The sequence below is a fragment of the Neovison vison genome, chromosome 13, assembly GCF_020171115.1.
Source record: "Neovison vison isolate M4711 chromosome 13, ASM_NN_V1, whole genome shotgun sequence".
NCBI classification, from domain to species: domain Eukaryota; kingdom Metazoa; phylum Chordata; class Mammalia; order Carnivora; family Mustelidae; genus Neogale; species Neogale vison.
The window spans coordinates 87,448,147-87,454,723 of record NC_058103.1 but is presented as its reverse complement, the minus strand read 5'-3'; the positions used below and the strand labels follow the sequence as shown (position 1 = coordinate 87,454,723).

The window sequence follows — 6,577 nt, the reverse complement described above, 5'->3', positions numbered from 1 at the left end:
TATTCTAGAAAGTATTGTGCCTTTCAAAATAATTTATAAAGATTTTTTCCAGAGTCAAGATATCTTTAAGTTAAAACGTCCCTGCTCTCATTCCAGGGCAGTGTTGGTTTCAGATTTGGTTTTTGTTTTAAATCTGTGTCTATCTACTCTTGACCTTCCCTTGCTAAGTGGAGTCAGATTCAAATGAATGAGAGCAAGCCCACATTGTATTCCGTCTGGGCCCCAACTACCATTCCAGCTTTGTTGCCCCAATTCCCCTTCTCTCACCATAAGCTTCAGCCGAATGTGACAGCACACTAGGAGCAGAACCTCATTAAACCTTATTATAGATTCTACAAGTTAAACGAAATAGCCATTTATTTTGGAGAGCAGTTTAAAACGTATGCCACTGGACAGCTCCCATGTCCCTATGGCTTATCATTATTAAAAAATAACATTTAGGGGGCGCCTGGGTGGCTCAGTCCTTAAGCATCTGCCTTGAGCTCAGGTCATGATCCCCGGCTCCGGACTCCGCGGGAAGCCTCCTTCTCCCTCTCCCACTCCCCCTGCTTGTGTTCCCTCTCTCACTATGTCCTTCTCTGTCAGATAAATAAATAAAATCTTTTAAAAAATAAATAAATAACATTTTCTGAGTGTTTGGGACAAGCCATAGATGTATCATCTCACTTCATAACTTCCTATGAGATGGCACTATTATTATGCAGATTTATAGTAAAGAAGCGGAGCACAGAAAGGTCAAGTAATTTTTCTGAGGTCACTCGGGAACTAACTAGTACTGAATTTCCAACCCAGTTCCAAAGCCTGCTCTCTTCACCTCCTCACTGGACCAAATTTTAAAAATAAATAAATAAATAATAAAAAATAAAAAATAAATAAACCACCTTCTTTGTATCCACTAGATGGTGCTGACTGTCCTTTGTTAAAAACAAAATGCTCAAACTCACTTTCCTTCTATTTTAGGGGTGATTCAGGAAACCACTGAAACCAAATACCATGTATGTTTGAACTGTGCTCAGATCCATCATTAAATAGCCATCTGAATTAGAAAAGTGAAAAATAAATATCAAAAAAACAATGGATTTTTTAAAAATATCCTTGTAGATGGTATAAATATCTAATCTCAAATAACCATTGGTGACTTTGAAAGACTGAAGTTCTCACACATTTGAATTTATAGAAAATCTGTAGGCTTAAAAAGAAGCCTGTGTTTTATTTCATTTGCCCCTTTTATACCAGCTGGACTCTCTCCCAACCCTGCACAACCACAATACCATCCATATAACCAAGAGGCATGAACAGGGAAGTAAACAAAGCCTTAAAGAACAAAAAGCAAGTTCTGCAGCAGGTGACCCTATTTTTCTTCAAAGTAAAATGCACTTTAAGTTTAGTATGTGTTTAGTACTTTTTTTTTAGTACTTCATCATACTTCAAAGTTCTGAAATAAATTTGCTAAAAATAGGCTCTCAGATTTTGTTGTTCATAGGGGTCATTCCATGTGTTACTCATAATGCTCATTTTCATCCCTGTTCCCTGACTTAGCAAGTCTGGGGTCAAGTGCAGGAATCTGCATTTTGACAAATCTCTTGGTGATTCTGATGCAGTAGAACTATGAACGTGCTTTGAAAAACACTAGCTTAATACCATTCTAAAGAGTAAATAGTAAGGCCACTGCTCTTCGAGGAAGCTCCGTGGAGTCCCCTGGAGGTGCGAGACACTGAGACCCCCCCCCCCAAGAACCTCCCTTGTAAGTAGTCCTGAAAAAAAAACTGGGAAATGTTCTCCCTTCCCACTTCCTTGATTCTGAACCCTTTCTTCCCTCTTCCTGTCTATTGTGGAGCGCTATGGGAAATGGAGATGCCCCCCTTTTTAAACATCGAAGGGGGAACAAGTTTGCCACTTCTCAATATCTATTGGCCCAAACACATAACGATACACCTTGAATTTTTTAAGCGAGAAGAGTGAGCCCAGGCATTGTCATATGACATTGTTTAACTTGTCCAAGCGGTATGAATTTTAGAGGGGGCGTGGGGGACCCAAACTATGCCCTGAGACCAAGGAGATGCACAAAAATCAACACACACACACACACATGCACACAAACAGTGCAGCCTTCCATTTGTAACCCAGAAAGCTAAAAGAGGCTTGGTTTTTAAAAGATAGTAAATTAAATTAAAAAATGAAGTTATCATCTAAATTCCAGAATGAATTTTGGGGGGAGGTCATCTTAGTTCTGCCCTCAAAAGAGAAACTCTGCCAAGTGAGTCATTCACCAGCAAGGGAGAAATCTATCTCTCTTAGAGAATTCCCTGACAGCCACTCTAGTTATCGGACTGACTCCAAAGTTTGGTCACCTGTAGCAATTCCGTATCTGTAAAGAATTAAAGCGTTGCCAGAACATTCCAGAGGCTTGCTGCAGTTTCCGTTGCTGGGTGCCAGTTGAGATTGCACTGCTCCACTCCTGGCCCGTCACCTCGGCCACAGGAGCGGATGAGACTGCTTGCGGATAACAGTTGAAGAGAAGTTTAGCAGTTTCACTGCAACAATCAATCCTGGGCTGAAACCCACTGTTTCTGAACACTGTCCAGGCATTGAGCGTCATGCTTCGTCCTTCTCCTTGGGCTCCAAACCATAACTTCCATATGGAGCTAGGTCTCTGATCCTGTAGGGTTTAGGTTTGGGTTTTTTTTTTTTTTTTTAAGATTTTATTTAAAATAAATATAAAGTTTACCTAATAATAGAAAATTATATAACTCAGATACTAAAAAATGCGTTTTAGTACATAAATCAGGAGACCCAATTTAAAACAATAAAAATGGGGGAACCTGGGTGGCTCAGTTGTTAAGTGTCTGCCTCCGGCTCAGGTGATGATCCCAGGGTCCTGGGATCAAGTCCCACATCAGGCTCTCTGCTCAACAGGAAACCTGCTTCTCCCTCTCTCTTTGCCCCTGCTTGTGTTCCCTCTCTCGCTGTGTCTCTTTCTCTCAAATAAATAAATAAAGGGCTGGACATGGGGCTTAATTGATCCCAGGACCCTAAGATCACGACCTGAGCCTAAGGCAGGTGCTTAACCGACTGAGCCACCCAGGTGCCTCTGGATTCTCGTGAGTGCAGAACCCTCCATTTGTCCAAGGGGCCACGATTAGAGATGTATTTGACCCCATAGCCATCTGGGATAAGCCACTTTTCAGCCACCATGTCTTCAAATTCATCCACATTGAACTTAGTAAAGCCCCACTTCTTGGAAATGTGGATCTTCTGGTGGTCAGGGAACTTGAACTTGGCCCTGCATAGGGCCTCAGTCACTCCTTGTTCTGCAGCTCAGTATGGATGGACATGATGACTTGACCAATGGGGACCCTGGCTACTGTGCCCTGGAGTTTTCCAGAGGCACCCCACATACTTGTCTGCAGCATAAATTGGAGCTAGCCATGAGGTTGGAGAGAGCCATGAGGTCAGACCTCAAAGGGCTGTCTCCAAGGTCCCTTAGGGCAACCCATACAATCAACGGTCTGCATACAGAACCAAGGAGGCTACTGTTTGCAGCCATGGCACACTGGGCCCCCATGGACAAAGAGCACAGTCGGCTTAATTGGCTGCAGAGTATAAATGTCTTTCTCATGATGAAATGTAAATAATTCAGTTGATAGCCAGTTGAGAGGATGAAGAAATATTTTCCTAACGAAGGCTTTCCATTTTCCTATCTGCTACTTACTGCAGATAGGTAACTGCGACTCAGCACTCAGAAGTCCCCCAGTGCTGACTCTTTGTGTCTCAAACGAGTGGGGGTGAGGAGTTTGAAGGGGTCTAGCCTCTGGCCCAGGCAGGATCATTGGACATGGTTAGGGAACGGCTGAAAAACTCACTTGGCCAGAAATAGTTTGCTGGAGGATTGGACTCAGTACCTGAACAGGGAAACATGGACAAACACACATATGAATGCAAGTATACCGCCTGATGAATCCAGAGTCCCTTCAAATCTGGGCCAAGGTTAACAATCTAGATTCATAACAAAAAGCACAACTGGCTGTTTTCACAAAAATACCATCATCTGTAGCAAAACCTGTAAGATTAATGAGCATTTAATAGATAATGAATGTGAACCGGGCCTGATAATTCATCTTTCATTCTCCAGTCTTGATTGGAAGGCTGCTTTTATTTGAAATAGAAGTACTCATTTTACTAACAAGTGCTGGGAAACCTTCCATATGGAATCTCAAGAACATTTTGATTTCTCTACAATGTAAGGAAAGGAAAAGTGCTCAGGTGTTACCTCCCCATTAATCAAGAGAGGGACTCGTAAATTAAAACCTGTAGAAGTAAAGGGGCCTTGTCTTTCTGAACTCAACGGTAGAGGGGGATGGAAATCCAGATCTCATGAAACCTAAACCAATTTTCAATGCATTCAGTTGCATCATGCTAGAAAAATAGGACACACCAATTGTCATTTTGCTTTGTTTAATTCTTTGCTTGTAGATTGCAGAGCACAAGACTGATGGCTGTTCCTACTGCCTAGATATTTCTAAACAGGCAGTTCTTTCTGTCCAGCCTGTTGAGCAGGTGTCTTTTATGCTGGTAAGGATACTGTTGCAGTTCAGGCTGGGACACACAAGCAGGTTGTTTCCAGAGGAACCAAGCCTGCTTAAATTGGGTGATCCCAGAGACTCAGATCTGAAAGTAAACTCAGAAGCCTTTATCCAGCCCTTTTTTTTAACTAGACAAAGAAACAGGTGGAGGGAGGTCAAAAGACCAGGCCCCAGGTCAACTCCTGGCAGAGCCCTGATGAGAAACCAGGGATGCTTAACTTAAAATGGTTTTATGTGTCAATGTATGAATTACATAACAATGTATGAATTATAGAACATTTGGAGCCAAATTAGAATATTAATTCCAGTTTGTTGTGATAAAATGAAGGGAAAATAAATCAACTTCTGTTAAATAAGGAGTTTGGATAACCAAAGAAGAAAGAGGTTTAACAAGAAAGCCAATAGTCATCAAAACATCGAGGGGTTCCTAGTGTAATAAACACCTTGTGTGTTCAGATTTTTTTATAAATTTTTTAAAATATTTTATTTATTTATTTGAGAGAGAGAGATCACAGGTAAGCAGAGAGGCTGGCAGAGAGAGAGAGAGAGAGAGAGAGAGAAGCAGGCTCCCTGCTGAGCAGAGAGCCCGATGCGGGACTCGATCCCAGGACCCTGAGATCATGACCTGAGCCGAAGGCAGCGGCTTAACCCACTGAGCCACCCAGGCGCCCCCAGATGTAAATATTACTTTGAGTTTGAGCTAAGAAAAAAGATGTGTTAGAAGGAAGTGAGTTGCTAAGAAATTCAGGTCGGCAGCCAACCTGGCTGCTGATTGATGAACAATCCCTGTGCTGTTTACTGATTTCTTCTTTATCTCAGAGACCTTAAGCCTGAGAGAATGAATTTCTCTGTGTTGCCACTTAAGACCCTTGAAGTTTGAATTCATTTCTAATGTGCTAAGTGAATCACTTTTAACTTGAGTCCAATCCTCCAGCAAACTATTTCTGGCCAAGTGAGTTTTTCAGCCATTCCCTAACCATGTCCAGTGATCCTGCCTGGGCCAGAGGCTAGACCCCTTCCAACTCCTCACCCCCACTCGTTTGAGACACAAAGAGTCAGCACTGGGGGACTTCTGAGTGCTGAGTCGCAGTTACCTATCTGCAGTAAGCAGCAGATAGGAAAATGGAAAGCCTTTGTTAGGAAAATAGTTCTTTATCCTCTCAACTGACTATCTACTGAATTATTTAAATTTCATCATGAAAAAGGCATTTATAAAAGTGCTGATCTCCACTCCCCCATCTTGCTTATGGATTAGGCATATTTTAAAATCATGAGTTCCAGAGGCACCTGGGTGGCTCAGTCGGTTAAGCAACTGCCCTCAGCTCAGGAGGTGATCTCAGGGTCCTGGGATCCATCAAGCACCGTGTCCAGCACCTCACTGGACTCCCCGCTCAGTGGGGAATCTTTCTCCCTCTCCCTTTGCCCTTCCCCCAAGCTTATGCCCACGTTCTCTCTCAAATAAATAAATAATTTTTTTTTTTTTTTTAAATCATGACTTCTGGTCCAAGGTCTTGAAAACAAATCAATCTTGTAGGCCCTGATTTCTTCAAATATAGTAGGCTAAGGTCCTCCATGTTCTAAGTGCTATAACTATGTGAAGTAAATGGGCATTTTATGGAGAAAGACCTTTCCTGAAGTTAAAAACCTTGCCATCCATCAAATAAAACCGCTAAGGAAGATGCGCACAGTCAGTGAAACGTAATTTTCCCTTTCCTTCAGCATTTCTCGTTAGCACTTGAACATTTATTGTTGTCTGTCTCTTGCAAGAGCTTTCCTTCTCTCTCCTCAAGCCATGTAGAGGGCAGGAACCATATCTTAAGTATTTTCCACTCCACTATAATAGCATTATTAAATGCAATAATATTACTGTTCCAAATGAATGAATCTTGTAAACATTATAGATACTTGCAGAAAACAGTGTCAAGTGTCCCTGCAGAAGTGTGGGCAATGGCTTAAGAGTGATTTGATGGCACTGACTCTTAAACTAAAGGTAA

The 6,577-nt window shown here is 42.0% G+C and overlaps 1 non-coding gene across 1 annotated transcript; it reads right to left on the bottom strand.

Moving 5' to 3' along the window:
- Positions 1 to 3,465: 3,465 nt before the first annotated feature.
- Positions 3,466 to 3,599, bottom strand: LOC122895175. Its single transcript, XR_006382153.1, has one exon. It is a non-coding gene; the product is annotated as a small nucleolar RNA SNORA70 (small nucleolar RNA).
- Positions 3,600 to 6,577: the final 2,978 nt, after the last annotated feature.